Source organism: Pteronotus mesoamericanus, unplaced genomic scaffold, assembly GCF_021234165.1.
Source record: "Pteronotus mesoamericanus isolate MK-2021 breed Mesoamerican mustached bat unplaced genomic scaffold, CSHL_Meso_final contig_2, whole genome shotgun sequence".
NCBI classification, from domain to species: Eukaryota; Metazoa; Chordata; class Mammalia; order Chiroptera; family Mormoopidae; genus Pteronotus; species Pteronotus mesoamericanus.
The window spans coordinates 23,184,885-23,202,656 of NW_026555084.1; the positions used below are offsets into that span (position 1 = coordinate 23,184,885).

Below are 17,772 nucleotides of genomic sequence, written 5' to 3' on the forward strand. Positions count from 1 at the left end.
TGGGCTCTGTCATGGCCCGAGCGCCCCTTCCTGGAGAGAGGGTGGGTTTAACAGTGCCACACCTGATATTTGCGCCTCCTCCTCAGAGAGGGCCAGCCAGCCTGGAAGACTGGGGGAAAATGTCTCCCTTCCAAGGCCCACTGCACAGAACTCAGCTGCCTCTGGGTGGTCGAGGGCCGGGCCTCCTTTGTGTGAGCGTAAACAAGGGGGCCTTTGGGTGAGAGGAACCCCAACCAGTATCGTATGCGTGCCCCAGGCTCCACTGAGTCACTACTTCTCCTGGCCCAACTCTGGGGTACCACCTGCATGTGCGCTATGGCCTGAGGATGACTGCCTGAGCCTGTGACAGAATGGGGCACACATACCACTTCCTTATGGAATAGCGTGTGGGATCCTCCCAGGGGCATGTCATGCACATGTGTGACTGTGCATGTCCATTTGTTGATATATGTGCCAATGCATGTGTGCATCAGAAGCTGGGGCTGTGAGTATAACAGCGACTGTGCTTCTGGAGCGTTCATGGCGTAGGTAATCAAGCCCGTGCCATGCGTGTCAGTTGTGTGTGTAGGTCATGCGGAACTGCGTGAGCTGAGTGATGTGTCTGTCCCAAGTGTGTGCCCCGGGGTGTGCCGCATGGGGACTGCATGAGTCTGTTCTGCCTGCCAGGCCGCAGGGCCTCGTGGGGCTGCTGGGGATGGGGTGACTCACGTCTCCTGAGCTCATCCCGAGGCCCGCCCGCCCAGCTCACCCTGCTCTGCTGGGCTCATGGCCGCCAGACACAGCAGGGAGGCTGGCTTGATAAATAACCTGCTGCTTCCCCAGGCCTCTGAGAAGGGGAGGCTGCATCATGGGGAGAAGGGGGAGGAGCGGGGGAGGCAGCCCTGGCCCCCCAGGCTCCGGCTGCCCTGGCCCCCACAGCCCAGGCTGCGGCTCCGGTTCCTGTTTCATCGAAACCTGAGCTGGGAAAAGCCTATCGGGTCATCTTGCCTGTCCCGCCAGCCGCCAGGCCCAGGCAAGCTGCCCCTCAGGGGACAAGCCCGCAGCCTGGCCACCGAGCCAGTGGGTGGGTGGGTGGGGGGAGGATATTTCTGTCCAGACTAAATGCAGCTCCAGGCCTCTGTCTACACCCCCCACCACCACCACCAACAGCTGCTCCCAGGGGCCCTCTGGCTCTGCAAGATTGACTAAATATAGCCCCCCATCCCCAATGTTCACCTCTACCCATTGGCCCCACCCACATGAGGGTAGGAGGAAGGCTGAGGAACCCACTGTGTGACCTTGGGCCAGCGTGTGGCCTCTCTGGGCTCTCAGCTATGAAATGCCAAGTATTAGTCAGCGCTAGGCCCTGACCTGCCTAACAGGCACTACTGGAGAGGAGACCACAAAGGTCACTAAATTGGGGTCTTTGTCCAGGGAGATAAGGCTGTGGTCCCCTCCTCTAAGTGACTCCAACCTGCTCAAACAAACTAATAACCGGAGGCGCCCCTAACCAGTAACCCAAGTACCTTTAGCTTATAAACATGACCCCCACTCCATGCCTGTCCCTTACCCAGGCTGGGCAATACCAGGCACCTCCAATCTGCCCCCGCCGGACCCTGGCCAGGAAACAAGTTGTGCCAGGCTTGAGGGGCGGGGTGAGGGGGACTTGGGAGCATGACAGCTGCTATTTCCTGGAGGCCACAGTCGGGCACAACCCGGATTCCTGCCTGGCTCCATACTCTACCAGACAGCCTCTCCCAAGATCAGGCCCTTAACGGGGTATTCCCTTCCCCAGTGTCAGCTCTGTCACCAGACCCCAGCCAGAGTCACAGTCCCCCTCCCCTCACTGTACCGGTACAGTCAAAAAGGAGGGGCTGCATATACCTCCTGATCGGGGCTGGGAGAATGGTGGTCTCTGCAGGGTTACAAGTGGGGGAGGCAGCCCCAGCTCCCCAGCTTCCCACCTCCTGCCTGCCTGCCCACCCGGCTGCTTCCCCCAGCCCCACACGCACCAAATTCCCCACATGCCTGTCTGTCTCTGACAGCTCGCGCAAATACTTGGCTGCGCGGGCACCCGCTGTTCTGAGCCCGCTGCGCCTCCTCCCCTGCCTTCCCCGGGGGGCTCTGCAGACGCAGCCAGGGATGGGAGGGGGCCAGAGCCAAGAAGCTTGGTGGGCAGCGGGGGTAGCGAAGGCAGGAGGAACCAGTCTCAATTCCGAGGCACCACCACCCACCCTTAGGCCTGGGGGACTAAGGGACCTGGGAGGCCGCTTGAGCCAGCTCACTGGGAGGCAGCTGCCGACGCCCCCGCTGCCCCCCGGAACCTCCCAGGAGGACCTTCCGGAGGCCTCCCACTCTCCTCAGCGATGAAACAGCATCTGCCACCCCCGCTATGGCAGCTCAGGACAGGGCAGGACAGGGTGGGGGCTACCAAGAAGCCCCTGGGCAAGGCTTTGAAATATGGACTATGGTCCAGCCCCTCCTGGCAGCTCCGACCCCCCACCACAGGCCCAGCCTCAGAGCATGGGGCAAGGGGATATGTTCCAGCCCTGCAGCGTGAGGGGCACACCCACCCAGCTGCCAGACCTAGGATGTCTCCACTTGGACTGGCTGGGGGGCCTTATTTGCCCCCAGCTAGGCTTCTTCCTGCTTGCCTTGCCTGCCTCCCAGGAGACCAGCAGAGGAAACACTTCCTGAGATCAGCTGGGATTTTCCGCTAGACATTGCCTAACTGGCCAGCTCCTTATCTCCCCCACCTCATTCCTTCTTCCCGAGTCACTCCTTCAGCCAAATCACATTCCCACCCCATGTCTGCAGTCAAGGAGACCCCTCTCCGCCCCACTACTTGCCTTGACATCCCTAGTGCCCACAGCACATAAATGAATGACCTCATGGAATAACACCCTCCATTTTACAGACAGGTATACTAAGGTCAGGCGACAGCCTGGTGAGCTAGCCCTCCCATTCACTGCTCTGACTTCCTCAAGGAAAGAGACTCTGACTGCAGGACCCTTCTCTATGCATTAACCCTACACCAACACCTTCTGCACCAGTTTAGACCTTCCAAGCTAGTGGAGGCATTAGAGCGACTCCAAGAAGGATTTCTGAGTGCTTTAGGTCCAACTGTCCAGCTGGCTAATTGATTGAGGCTACTCTCCCACAGCCTGACGGTGGTCTTGAAAAGAATCCCAACTGCATTGTCTTTGTGACAGTAGACGGTGGGGTAGAGCGCCCTCTCCCATTGCACAGATGGGGCTGCTGAGGCCCCCAGGGGAGGGGGGAGCTGCAGGCAGCCATGAATCATAGGGGGAGCTGGGAAGCCGCCCGGCCCTGCCGGCTGTCGCTGGAAGCAACAGCCTGCATTTCCTCCTCACACTGGTGCCTCGGGAAGCGTGGGCAGCGGGCGGGTGGGCACCACCAAGAGGACCCCTCCTGTGCCTGCAGGCCAGCCACATCCCCTTGCTGCCACACAACCCACTCTCCACACTGGCTGGATCTCTAAAGAGCAGTAGGCCAGTGACAGAACTGGGGTTCTGCCTCAGGTGTATCCTCCTGTCACCTGAAGGCACCACAGGGAAGCCCCTCCCTTCCTATCCTCAATGTCCCCTAGCACCAAACAAAACTGAAACAGGACCATTCATGCTCCCCTCTAGCAGTAAAACCCATGGTTTTGCGACTCTAGAATCTCAACAGGATAGGAATCCTGAGTCAAGAATTCCTCTGCTCCAAGCACTCTATGATTCTAGGCTCCTGCGACTAAAAATTCTAGGCCAGCAAGATCTGACACTCAAGGGGTCCAGCTAACCAATTTTCCATCTAGCTTTGGGGGAGCTGAGAGGCCGAGTCTCTCCCATCAGGGTGAACAGGAAGTGGATGTGAGGCCGGGGTGGGGAGCTGAGGGCCTGCGGATATAGCTGGTCTAGTTCTGGAGAACAGACCAGCTCCTCAGGGCACACACGGCCACAGCTGTGCAGATGCCAGGAAGCCCAGCCCTCACCAGAGCAAGAGTGGGTAGCTAAAGGCTTGTGCGCCTGCACCCCCACCCTGAAGCTCAGAGGGAGGACGGGCGTCAGGTCAGGGCTGGTCTCCCTGCTTCTCAGGTTCCAAGCCAAGCTCCACGCTTCACCTTCCTGTCTTCACCACCCACTGCTTCCTCCTCCCACCAGTCCCCTCACCTCTCAGGCTCCCAGGCCAGCCCCAGCTCAGGCCAGCAGGCAGCCAGCCAGGACAAAGGCTCCCAGGCCCATTCGATAGATGGGAAGACTGAGGTCCAGGGAGATGTGACCTGTCCCAAGAGCTCAGCCCCAGCGGCCTACTGGTCTCTGGCCACATCTCTCAGCCCAATCCTCCACCTCTGCCCCAATGATTCTCTAGAGGGCCAGTGATCTCCACACAGTGATCTGATCACAAGCACACCTCCCATCCCAATGTCTGTTGAGAGCGCTCATTCACACAAGTAATCATCTGATCATTAATTCATTCTTTCATTCACCCAACTGGTCAATCAGCCCATCTTCCCACTACATGCGAGGATCCTTGACAGGGATATGGGGATGTCAAGAAGGAAAGAGAGTAAAGCCTGTAGTCAGCAAGCATTTAGGGAGTCCCTGCTGTGTGCCAGGCAGTGTGGAAGGTGTAGGAAAAACCATATGCAGACCAACCATGGCTGTGCTTATGGTGTTCACAGACACGCAAGGAAAGGCTCTGCCACGTCCTAATTCCACTTGTCAGTGGCATGTCCTGGGGCAAGTCACAAACTCTCCAGCCTCAGTTTTCTCTCTGTATATAGGGATGTTAAGAGTACCCAACTCAATGGGCTACTCTGAAGATCAAGGAAAGTGAAGGGTAGAAACACAGTGCCAGTTAGCCATTGTCATTACCATCGTTACAACTTATTATTGTTGGGGGACAGCAACTGATGAGAGCAGCAACTAGAGCTCTTCAAATGCTTAGCTGGTGCCAGGCACTGGGGGAACGGCAAGGAATCCCTGCCACAACCCACTGCAAGGCTGGCAAGGAGCAGGCTCAAAGTCCCATAAGCATCTGACGAATGAGGAATCAGTGACAGGAGGCATGGCCCTGCCTCCAAGGCAGGCACAATCCAGCATGTGTCCATGCATATTGCACATATATGTGAGGACACTTAGGTGTGCACACATATGTTCACGTGAGGGACCTGGGAGTTCCAACAGAGGGCAAATTATGTGGGAGCGGAGCAGCAGTACAGGGAACACAGCTGCTCATGCCAGGTCAGGCCCCCCTACCCCACCCACCCCTGCCAGTGATCATGGGATGTGGCAAGAACAAGGACCAGGCCCGGTGGGGAGAGGCCCAGAAAGATGCTTTACATAGTTCCGGCCACCAGATTACAGGCCTAGGCTAGGCCCCTGGGTGGGGTGGGGGGGCGCCACCAGGTGTTGGCCCACACGAATCAGGCCCTAGAGCCCCCACTTTATGGCTGTACTGGCCACACGAACGAGTGTTCCTGCTGGCAGGCCAGGAAAGTCCTAGGAGGTCAGTGGAGGTCACAGAGAAGGGAGGGAACAGTGGGCCCAAGGGCCATGTGGGGTCTGCTAGACAGGGGAGGGTGGGTACTGGGCTCCCCCCGGGGCCACCAGGCAGGCCTGGCTTTGCCCTGCTGGGGCCGGCAGCTGGAGGGGAGTAAATATAGCGCGGGGCGTCCCGGCCACATTCCTGGGAGGCCAGCACAGCCGGCCTGCCCGCTGCTCTAGGCAGAACACAGCAGCCAGGGCCCAAAACTGCCACTGCCCTCTTCCCAAACAAACAGAAAAATAAATAAAACCAGCTCTCACGGCCAGCATGGCTGGGGGGAGGGGGCAGGAAGGGGTGGACCCAGGAGGGGCGAGGCAGGCAAGCAGACCAGTTGCTGAGGTTTCTGTTCTGCTGGGAAGGAGGAGGCCAACAAAAGAAGAAAATGGAGAAAAAGGGCAAAGAGATGGTCAGAGATGTGAGAGAAGGGGAGAAGATGAATATGAGAGATGGAGGGTGTGACAAGTAGAGGTGTCAGGGAGGCAGGTCAGAAGGGACAGGGAAAGTGTCAGGGCCAGCTGGGGGAAGGCAGAGGCAGCCTCGGGTCAGTAATTCAGCAATTCAGCGGCAGGCAGACAAAGGGGGCCTGTGAGCTGGGGCAGGGGGCTGACTCCAAGGGCCATGAAATATTAAAGAGCCCAGGCCAATGAGTGACAGAGGTCATAGAAATAAGGAGAGCAGTGAGGGAGATACGGGGCGCCCCCCACTGGGGCCCCCCCACCGCCCGTCCCCCTCCACCACCTCCAGCAGATCCAGTCTCCCCAGCTTTCGTCCTGCTGTGGCTCCTTTCAGTCTTTCCACCCATAGAGAGGACAGGCTGAGGGTGGGAGGGGCCATGGGGATTAGTGATGGCAGGGGACCTTTGCGGTTCCCTCTTCCCTCTAGCTGATCTGTGCGCAGCCGGCCTTCCAGAGCTGCCAGCCATCCCAGCACGAAGGCCAGGAGACCTGTCAGCACAGCCGCTGCCACAGTGCCTCCTGGGGGAGGAGGGGGAAGACTTCCCGCTTCTCCTTTACGGAAAAAATCAACCAAGCCACCACTTTCCACAGAGACCAGCGGGGAGGGAAGGCCATGCCTCGAAGCTCAGCTGAGCCAGCGAATGAGCCAGCGAGTAAACCAGCAGGTCATCTCTTAGCCCTCCCACCCCACCCAGGCCCCATTACCAGCTTCATGACCTTGGTCAGTCCCTTCATCCCTGAGCCTGTGTCTTCAGCAGCCCCACCCCACCCAGGCTTGATGTGAGGAAAGGTAGAAGAAAGCAAGTAATATGTTGAAAACCTGCTGGGGCAGCTGGGGCCAAGCACCTGCATACAGACAACCCTCCCAAGCCTCTGTGAAATCAGGCCTATTATCAGTCCCATTTTAGAGTTGGGGAAGAGAAACTCAGAGAAGGCAGAGTGATGTGCCCAAGGTCACACACCTGAGGATTAGCAGAATGGAGACCGAAACACTAAGTGTGAGCCACGTGTTCTTTTCTTCCTTTTCACTGGGGGATATGAAGTCCTCTTCACCATAAAAGCCAACTTTAATTGAGTGCTGACTGTAAGTTAGCCACTGGTGCTGGGTACTGCATAACCATCCTTGTGTCCATCTGAAAATGGTCTTGTGGACCAGGTACTCCTATTATCCCATTCCAGATATAAGGAATCTGAGGATCATAGAACACAAAGGTCATATATCCATCGAGACAGCGACATGACCAGGATTGGAACTAAGTCTGACTCCAGAGCCAGAGCTCAAACGCACTTGTCTGGGTGAGGTCAAAGGAGGGGGTTAGGAGGTCTCAGTAGCAGGGAGCTCAGCAGTCCCACTGGCCCCCAGAATGGACACCATGAAAAGGTGAAAAACAAGGTCACTACCCCTGTGCCAGGGGATGGCCAGCAACTGCCCTGGGAGCACCAGATGGGCAGAGCTTGCAGGGGCCGGGGGTGAGGGCGGCCTAGGGGCCTGGCCAGAGTGATTTGCCTTGTCTACCCAGAGCCTGTGTACCAGATAACAAAAGTCCCCTCCCCAGGCATGGGGATACTGAGTCCAAAAAGGGCCAGCAGACCCCTGTCCTGCTGACTGCCAAGGTTCCAACCTGCACCCCAAGGCCCTTGTGCCAGGAACTAATCTCACCACCACCCCAAGAGCCCCTAGTGCTGGCGGAAGGAGGGCAGGATGCCCTCCCTCCCTTCTAGGCCCTTCAAGCCCAGAGGGAGGCCAGCATCAGAGGCAGGAAATGAAGAAGAATTTGCGATCTAATTGAGCTGGCGGGGGATTAGGCGGCAGAATGCAATTACAGGGGCTGGAGCAGGGCCAGGGGCACTGACACCCCGAGATGTGGCCTGGTCCAGGTGACACCCTACTGGGAGGATTGGGGAAGATGGGTAGAGAACTGCAGGGTTCCAGCTGCATTTAACACTCAGAAGCAAGAAGTTTTCCTGGGAATTCTCCCCCAGGGAACAGGAAGATAGGAACACATGCTCTCACAGGCTCTGCTCATGCATGTACATACATGTGTTCATATTCCCAGGAAAGCCCCCCATATCCATGTTCACTTGCATGGGGACAGACTCCCAACTAGCAGACACCAAGCTCTGGCCCTTTGTTGCCACTGGCTCCACCAAAGGCAGGGGGCTCAAAAAAAAAAAAAATACACCCATGACCTTAAAATCCTTTTATTCCTGTAATCACAGGCTGCCATCGACGTGGATACGCACTGTCACCCCGGCCCCAGCCTGTCTCCCTCCACGGTTTCCAAAACTCCCAGCAGGCAGGCAGACGGGGAAGCTGCCCAGTTACTGCCAGGGAGGGGAAGGGAAGGGAGAGGAGGGGAGGGGAGGAGAGAGGAGGGAAGGGAAAGGACAGGGTAAGAGGTTCGACGCTACACACAATCATGCTCCGGGTCTCAGTCAAAGAGGGGAAGACTCAGAAAGACAGGCTGAACAGAGCTACAGAAAGAGAAAGGAACAGAGACACCAGCCACCTAAGACAGACATAGACCAATGCCCACACAGCTCAGATATGCCCAGGTTCGCAAACACTTTCCCTATTCAGATAACACAACTTTGGGAGCATCAGGCACTCCTGGATTTACAGGCATATATAAACACACAGAAATACACAAATCGCAAACATACACCACAAAATTCCAAGCATACATAACTCAGAATATACATATTCCCAAATTCAGAGGGACAAATGCAATGCACATAGAAGTAATTCCTAGATCCACAGATACACATGTTCAGACTCCCACACCCCAAGACAGACAGACATTCAACACACAGATTCACAGATATACATGTCCTGAGTCATAAGCACACACGGCGCCTAGATTCCCACACCCCAGGCCAACAGACTAGATCCACACAGCCCCATCTAGCAGCTGACACTGGTTTTGGCTTTAGGGGGCAGGTGGAACGGGGGCCAGTTCTTTCTCTTTGCCTGCAGCTTGGGAGGTGGGCTCAGAGTTGGGGGGAATAAAGGGGGAAGCAAGAGAAAGCAAAAAAAAAAAAACTTGAGTGGGATATTCTTGTTGGGCAGTAGTGCGTGAGTAACTGGGGAGGTTTTTTGTGGTCTGGTGAGTTCCAGCTATGAGTGAGAGTTTAACTATTAATACACTTAATCAAGTAACACACACAAGAGACTAGGGACTAGAATGAGACCAGGTGATGAGGATAAGAGAGGGAGAACCTGAGCAAAAAAAAAAAAAGAAAAAAAGAAAAAAAAAAGAAAACCTCCAATCAGGGCCTCAGGAGGTGGGGAAAGAGGGTGGAGCTTCTGCCCTGGGCTGGCCTCCGGAGCAGGGGCAGAGTCAGTGATTCATTTCTGTACCCCCAGAAGGGTGGGGCTTAGACACATAGTAGGTGCTCAATAAACACACATTGGGTCAATGAATGAATAAGTGAATTACTTATAAAAATCAGCAATAACAACAAGTGAACCCCACCCCATCCTTGACCAATTAAGGCATGCTCCAGAGCACCACACTTCGGAAGTTCTGACTTCATAATCAGGCCTCCAGACAGGGGCTCTAAGGAAAGCAGGCCTGGGTCTGGCTGTTCAGTATTTCCCCTATTCTTCTACCCTATTCTGAACCCTGGAGAGTCAACTGACCTCAGCCCAGCCTACACTCCTCCCTCCCAAGGAGAACTCCATCTCCGTTCCACCCTCCCAAAATAACTAGGTGGGGTCCTAAAGGGGGTGGGATATTTAATTCCTAAAGGTTTGGCTCTTTATCCAGATGCAACCCTGCCCATCCCATACACACACTCCTATGAGCCTCAGTTTCACACTTGCCAAATGGGTAGGAGGCTAGCAAAAAGTTGGGAAAAGGCAGCAAGAGTTGGGGGGGTCACAATGGGAGCCCACAGAACACAGGCCTGCACTGGCCTGGGCCCTGGATGCAGAATCCTCCCCTCCCCTTCCCTTCCCCCACCCAACCCAACCCAGCCCAGCCCAGCCCAGCCCAGCCGGGTGGACATTCCAGGCCTCACGTGATAAAGACGAGGCCGCTGGCCCACGGGTAAGTCAACAGGCTCTGTCGGGGGAGAGATAGGAGGCCCCGGCCAGGGTCACCTGCTGAGCCGAGAAAACAGCCGGGCCCAAATACACACACATAAATAAGGCGCCAACGGACAGCCAGCCAGCCAGCCAGCCAAGGGTCTGTCTTCTGCAGAGGAACCTTGGAAAAGGAGGTGGCATGGGGGAGGGAGGTGCAAGGCTGGCTAGGGGCTTCCCTGAGAGAGCTTCAGCTTCTGCCAGGATGGGGGGTTGGGGGGGCTTCCACCAAGATCTCCAGAGAGCAACCTCCTTCAGCAGTTCCCACCCCTTCCCAGGGCAAAAATCACCCCCTCTCCCTCCTCCCCAAGGAGAGAGAACAATTTCCGTTCTGGGAGGGGGGGGTGACAGCTGCAGAGCGAGCCACTACCCGCCCCCCCACCCCCGCCGCCCAGCTCTCGCTCTCATCCAGGGAAACTGCTAAATCAACACTACGCAGTAGTAGGTAACGCCGGCCTCAGTCTCTCTGCAGCGCTCTCAAAAAGGGGTTTAGGAGGAGGTTTCGTTCGGATCCCAGTTTCTGGGTTTCCCACGGAGGCTGAAACCCAGGGTATGGGGTCTTTCGAGAGGGGGATCAAGGCCTGCTGAGGTAAATACGTCCCCTAAAAACGTCTCATTTGAATGCTCTCAATTGCACCGAGGACACCCCCCGCCTCCGCGGGCCGGGGCAGCTGAGGTGGCGCCGGGCGTTCAAATAGCGCTCCAAACAAGCCCGCAGCGACCGCGCACGCAGCCCCCGCCAGGCGGCCCCAGCGGAAAACTTGAAAGGGACTCTGCCGGCCGCCCTGGGGCAGCTCGGGCGGGGGCGAGGGCTGAACCATCACACACGCCCCCCTCCCCAGCGCTTCCTGCGCAAATGCGGGGGGTTGGGGTGGGGGTGGGCCGGCCACAAAACCCAACAGAACCCGCGGCGCGGCCGCGGAGAAAGACGGAGGTCAAAAGGCTGGCTTTCCGGACCCCCCTGCAGCCCCCCCAATCTGAAGACGCGACTCTCAGACCACCCAGGGTCCAGGGGGCAAAGTAGGGCGCGGCTGCCAACCCTACAGACCCCCATCGCAGGAGACAAGAGAGAATGGGTCTTTCCGGATGAGTGTCTACAGAACCCCCCCCCCCCAAAATCTGCCGGTGCCTCCTTGAAGACCATGGCACCAGCCCAACTCCGCGCGCCCCTTCCGATTCCTAAGAGGAAAAACCAAAATGCAATCTTGCTCCCTCACTGGGCGCTTCAGCTCTTCTGACAGGTCCCGGAGGCGGCCCCCCATTTAAAAGCTGGGGTCACTCACTTGCTGTCGATCCTACAAATAAACAAAGCCAGGCGCACCCCGCGCTCCCCGCCGGAAAGCAGCTCATTCCGGGAGAGGACAACTTCCCCCAGCAAGAAAATTAACACATTCTTCCCGCGGCGGTTCAGCCCCTCGCTCTGGGGAACACAAGGGGAGGGGGGTTCGGGGCCGAACTTCATGGGTAAATGTGGGGCCAGAAACGCGAGGCTGGCGCCTGGGACACCCGCCTCCCACAGCTCCGCAGCGAGAGGAACACCCCCATCCTCCTTCCCCGGCTTTGCGAGCTGCTTGGCCACGCGGGGCTCGGGAGACAGCTTGAAAGACCCCCCAAGGCTGAAGAGGAAGGGAGAGAGAGGCCGCGGGGCGCGGTGTGGGGGTGGGCGTGATACTTTGACGGAAAAAAAAGGTCAAACTTGATCAGCCCGCCAGGCACCCTGCGGGCAACGGGGGAAGAGGAGCCGGAGGAGAAAATGTGGCCGCCGCCCGCTCCAAGTGGAGGGGTCGACTCAGCCACGCGTGGTCCAGGGCACTCAGAGCTGTTACCGTCGCCCCCAAAACACAGGGCTGTGAGTGGGGTCTGACGGGGGGAGTGCGCGCGGGGGATCTCCAATCAGCCGCCCCCGCAGGCGGAGCGCCCGCTCCACCCCGTGAGGTGGGGACCCGGGCTCCCGCCACCCCAACGCCCTCCAGCTCGAGTACTTGGGGAGAGGACAGTACCCCGCAGGGAGAGACCCAGCCCCAATCCACGGCGCCCAACCCGCAGTCCCCGACCCTAAAACCTCTCTTTTTGTCTGAACTCAGTGATCTGCGACCGCGCCGACTGCGGCTTGGGGAGGCTTGGGTACAGCGGCAGCCACCGAACGATCACAGGCGCTAGGGCTCTCAGCCTCCGGGGCTCCGGGATTCAGGTTGCGGGCGTCCCCCGCCCCTCCCAAACACGGACCCTTCCTTCCCTGTCCCTGGCTCTCCGCACCTGAACTTCGGGGGAGCCCGCGCCGCCAAACTTTCCGCCGACTTGCAGCGAACTCCGGCCCCGGCCGCGCACCGGGCCCCGGGGGAGGAGAGGGAGGTAGGCGGGGAAGGGGAGGGGGCCGGCCTCCGGGGGGGTCGGGGGAGGGCCGTGGCCCGACACCTACCGGCTCTCTGAGTCGTCCAAGCCGCCACCGCCGCCGCCGCGAGGACGAGGGGGAGGGGCGGGGCGGGGAGCTGCGCTCCGCTCTAGGCACCGCCGCCGCCGTGCGCTCCGCTCCAGCTCCGCCGACCGCCGAGCCCGGGTCCGCAGCCGGAGTCAAGCTGCCTTGGCTGGCCCGAGGCGGGGAGGGGGGGGGAGCCTGCAGCACCTGCCCCTCCTCCCCCTCCCCGCGGCCCAAATTAAAAAACAACAAAAAGCAACTAATCACCCCAGAGCGGAGCGCGGCGCGGCGGGCGGAGGGCGCAGGGTGAGGCGCCCGGACTCAGCAGGCGGCGCGCATGGCTGGGCGCGGGCTGGGCAGGGCTGGGACACGGGGCCCGGCTTCGGGGGGCAAGGTTCGGCCGCTCTTCTCGCCAAGCTCGGGCGCCTGCTCTCGCTGCCGCCGCCGCCTCTGCTGCCGCCAGTGCCGCCGCCGCCTCTACATCCCCGCTCAGGCTCCGCCGCCTCAGCCGCCGCCGCCGCGCGCCCGCCCGGGCAGAAGCTCTGAACGCTGCCCGGGGGCTGCCGGCAAAACCCGGACCGGACTCGCCGCTCCCTCCTCCCCCCCCCCCCCACCCGGCTCCCCTCCCTCCTCCCTCCGCCTTCCTCCCAGCGCAGCTCTGGCCACTTTGACGCCGCAGGCTCTGAGGCCGGAGCCGCAGCCACTGCGCCTGGAGCTCCCCGCGCTCTGAACGACGTCTGCCTGGGCTCAGCGCCCCAGCGCGTCCCGTCTTCACCTCTTTTTCTACAACTTTCTAAAAAATAAGAGGACCTCCCCCGTTTTGTGAGGGGTGAATACACTTGGACACCCACCATACGTGGAAATCCGCCGTCCCTCTGCCCCTTCTCTTCAGCGGGCCGCGAAGCTACAAGGACCATTAGGGAGGGTTTGGCCGCGCCCCTCAGCTCAGGTGCTTGTAGGTCCCTTAGCTCCTTGCTGAGGGCTCTTGGAGCTGAACGCGGGCTCAGACAGCCCACCCTCCCCGAGAGCTTTCCCGGACTGGGTGGGCTCTGGGTCTCCAGGAGAAAAGAGGAGGAAATTCTTGTCCCCATTTCACAGATGAAGAGACTGACTTAAGAAAGGACTTTTTGCGTCCTACGCCACCGGCAGTCCAAGCTCTGAGTCCTGGGGCTATGGCACTCACATTGTGGTATCTTGGGACCTTGGCCCACGAACTCCCAGCCTGAAATGGTGCCTGACTTAAAGCAGCGTTCAACAGACACTGGTTGAAAGAGATAACAAAAGCCCAGTGGGTACAGATTTTAGGCTGGCCATCATACCCTCGTTCTCGGTGTCCCCTCCATCTGCCCACCTTGGGCTAATGATATGGCAGAAGTCCTTTTTTGCCATCTCAGGGACTCATTAGAGTAAGCCCCAGGCTCCTGTAATCCCAAACTGCAAATGATCCCAAAGTGGAAAGCTCCTACAATTCTGTAGAATTCGTGTGGGTGGGTTAGGGTTCCTACTGTGAGGCAAAGAAATCACAGGTCCCAGACCCTGGCTGGAGAGGGAGGACAGCAGTTGGGGAAGTCTGCCTCGAGTTAAACAGTTGCAGCCCTAGATCAATTGGGGCCCAGATAGCAGGGAGTTAACTGTGGCCGCTGGGCTGCCTCCAGCCACAGGCTGGCCTCGTCTTGGTGGGAGAAGCGAAACCAGCTCCCACCTCGTTCCTTCCTCTCTGTGCAGCCTGCCTACCTCGGAGGAGGAGACAGCGGAGGGCCTTGACGCTCGGGTTTCTGAGGGAGCAGACGCTTGTCCATCCAGCAAGTCTTCTAAAATTGGCCCTGGGACTGTGACCTAACCAGGGGATGGGGGAGTGAGGGAGGTGTAAAGGGCAGAGCTCACCTAGAATGTGTTTGTTGCCTCTCTGCCCCCTCCTGACCTCAGCAATAGGGACTGGCTGCTTCCCAGATATCATGGATACCTGCTCCCTTCCTTCCAAAAATTTGGAGGTGTCCTCCCTTAGCCATGTTCAAGGAATGGCTCCTAGGGGAGGCGGTTAGCCTTTCCTCTCCTCACCAGCACCCTTCCTCAAAGTCAACATAAGCAACATGTGAACGAAAGCAAGGTACTTGCTCTGGGAACAGTTCACTCTTCACCCCTAAACTGCTTACAGACAGACATTCTAGACCCCACACCAAGTGTCAGTTACCCTGCTGGCACTGACTATGCAAAGTAAAAGGAGGGAGGGTCCCAGTTCTAGGTGCTCCAGGATCTCCAAACACTTAGTCCACCTCCATCTACCTTTTCTGAGGAAGCTGAAGCACACACTGTGAGGAGACACTTGTTCCCCAAGAGTTAGCAGCAAGACGTCAGAGGACTAGGACCCAAGAAATGAAGCTCAGTCCTGCAGAGCTCTTGAAGCCGAGGGTCAGCGCAGAATCAGGTCTGCACACCTAAAAGAAGCTTCATGCTGGCATCCCTGGGGGGTGGGGAGAGAGTGAGTAGTAGCTTCCACCTTAGGGAATCACTATTAATTATCCATTTTCCTTCCTTCCTTCCTCCCTTCCTCCCTCCCTTCCTTCCTTCCTTCCTTCCTTCCTTCCTTCCTTCCCTCCCTCCCTTCCTTCCTTCCTTCCTTCCTTCCTTCCTTCCTTCCTTCCTTCCTTCCAACTTCTGCCCCCATCTCAGAAGAGCAAAGGCAAGGGGCTGCAGGCTGCAATGGAGATGAGCCAGGTGATCCCAGTGCTGACTTTGTCGGAGAAGGAGTTTTGGCATATGCCTGGCCCAGTTTAGAGGGTGGATCTTGGAGTCTGCCCCTGCTTCTGGACTGGAGGGAGATCCAGACCCTCCCCTATCCAACCCAGGTAGGAACCAGAGGGGAGAGGGTCAGAATTGCCCGCATGGAAACTGAAACATGAACAGTGAATGTCATGTGCAAACTATCCACGCAGAATTCTCCGCCATAATAAATGAGATGAGTGGGGGACACCCAGGAAGGATTGGATATGAGGCCTGGCCTTGGGGGAGACCATCCCCAGCCCAGTCCCCTTCCATAAGAAGTGAAGCCACCCTGATTCCCTATTTTCTTCCTTTCTCCCTGCCTCCAAAGAGGAACAAAGTTTCATGTTGTTATTTAATCAATCAGCTTAGATTCAGGAAGCAAGTTCCTTTAAGAGTCCAGCATCTTTAGGGCAGAGAGGGGCCTGTCTTCTAGATAGGATTATGTCAGACCAGTACCCTGCAACCAGCTCTCCTGGAACCTGGTTTTAATATCTACGACTGGCGTTTATGAAGCCCATACCCTGGCAGAGCGTTGTGCTAAACAGCTAACGTGTAATCTCATTGAATCCTTACATCAGCCCCAGCAGTAGCATCACCCCATTTTTCAGATGAGCAAACTGAAGTGAGACTGGCACCAAAGTTGTTCTCTTCGCCTCTGGGATTTGCTGTGCTGGTGAGGCTTCTCATGTACAGATCTGCACTGAGGTTTAGATTCCTCAGAGCCCAGAGGGCTCAGCCCAGTCCCCCCCACCCCCTGCCACATCCCCAACACTAGTGGATCCCTCAGACACTCCAAAACTCCCCCTTGGAGTTTCCATGGCCTTGCGCGCTCCCTTTGCCCAGAAGGGCCTTAATCAAGCTCACCTCATGAATACACCTCCCTCCCTTCATGAATACACCTCCCTCCCTTCATGAATACACCTCCCTGAAGACCAACAGCGTATGTCACCTCCACTGGGAACCTGTGACTCCCAGCCTAAGTTTGGCTCATATCTACAGGACCACCATTAGCATTTGTGCAAGTTAGAACAAATTACACCCTTGGGCAGATATAGATACTCCTTTTGGCTGCAGGTCATAGACTGTCTTTCAGTCTCCCTAGCTTCCTTTGCCAGGGGGCCTTTCTGCAGTGCGTCACTGACCGACTGTACTCCGTGGCCAGGCTTTGGGGCCCCTCATCTATTCCCTCCTGTGGCCACAGTGACCACACTGCACAAAAATAGCTTTTATTTGCTCTTTTGTCTCCCCATCCCCCCATTACCACCACCCGTGAAAATTCTTTGAGGGTAAGGAAAAAATCTCCTACCTGCTCTGGGCCTAAAGCCTGGCACTAAGTAGGTACCAGTGATATCAACTGTTGCCAACATCTTCTGAGCACTTACTATATGTCAGGCACCACATTAATTGCTCTATGTGCATATGCTTTTTTAATCATCAGGCTCAGACACCTGCCCACGGTTACAAATAGCAAAACCAGGATTTTAAAATCCATGTCTTGTCTGAGGGATCTGCCTTTTCCACGACTGCCATTTATCAGCTAATGCCGGTCATTGATTAAACATCCAATGACTGGGAAATAGCCGCATGGAGAGAAGAGTAGGAGTTATGGTCTCCAATAAAGATGGCCGATCCAGAACCTGGCCTAATGTCTACCCTTTTGGGGCCCAATCCCCCTACCTCCCACTGTATCACAGAGGATGGGAGTAGGTCATTTGGAGCCCTGGCTCAGGTCAGTTTTCAGTGGTGTCACACTGGACTGTGTGACCTCAACCAAAATCCCAGGGCAGGCCTGGGGGTGCAAACATGGGCAGGGGAAGAGACACAGGCTTAGGCCCTTGGGGTCTCAGTCTCCACATACAGGCCACTGATCCTTAGATCGCCCCATCCCTACCCCTATGACCTTTGAAGGGACAAAAAAAGCTGTGAAACCAGAGGGGAAAATCAGGAAAGCTAGGCCTGTCTCTTAGGAGGCCAAGGCTCGTCCACCTCTGAGAAGTCAGTTTGGTGGTCCAAGCCTGGCCCTGAGCTGTGTAAACGGGAAGGGAGGAGGGCTCTCTAGTTCTAGAACCAAATGACTGAGTGAGGCTGGGAAGGGGCAGAGACCAGGCCAACACACGGGCTCACACTCCGTATTTCCCCTTGCCCAGCCAGGCACAGCCACACACATGCCACAGACGACCAGACACAGCTCCATTCTCTGCCGGGCACAGGGAACTCAGCCTGTGTGTGCAGTGAGGACAGCTTGGCGGGGGTGCGTCTTGCCCCTGACAGTAACCCTTGACTTTTCTAGGAACAATCATCGTTCAATTGTCTCTCCTGTGGTAGCAGGAGTGCACCTTCCAGAAGTCAAAGCTGTGGCTCCAGGGCCCTGCCCCCCCCCGCCCCCACCTCAGGAAGAGGGAGGGGCCTGGAGGTAAATGAATGGGGTCTCAGGGAGGGGAGGACACAGTGTCCTAAACCTGGAGGCCCAAGACCAGGCCCACAGGGAGGGGTGCCTTGGGCATCCAGGAGCCAGCCTG

At 57.5% G+C, this 17,772-nt stretch overlaps 1 protein-coding gene across 6 annotated transcripts in view; it reads right to left on the minus strand.

Moving 5' to 3' along the window:
• CXXC5 (CXXC finger protein 5) overlaps positions 1-14,292 on the minus strand; it is a 34,747-nt gene extending 20,455 nt beyond the window's left edge. For 2 of the 6 annotated variants that reach the window (XM_054568359.1, XM_054568360.1), the window contains exon 1: positions 12,331-12,404. The gene's annotated coding sequence lies outside the window, so the exon portion shown is untranslated. Of the gene's footprint in view, positions 1-6,949; positions 7,178-12,330; positions 12,405-12,493; positions 13,040-14,224 lie in introns of those variants that run through there. The other 4 variants (XM_054568363.1, XM_054568361.1, XM_054568362.1 and 1 more) reach the window with 4 other exon arrangements.
• Positions 14,293-17,772: the final 3,480 nt, after the last annotated feature.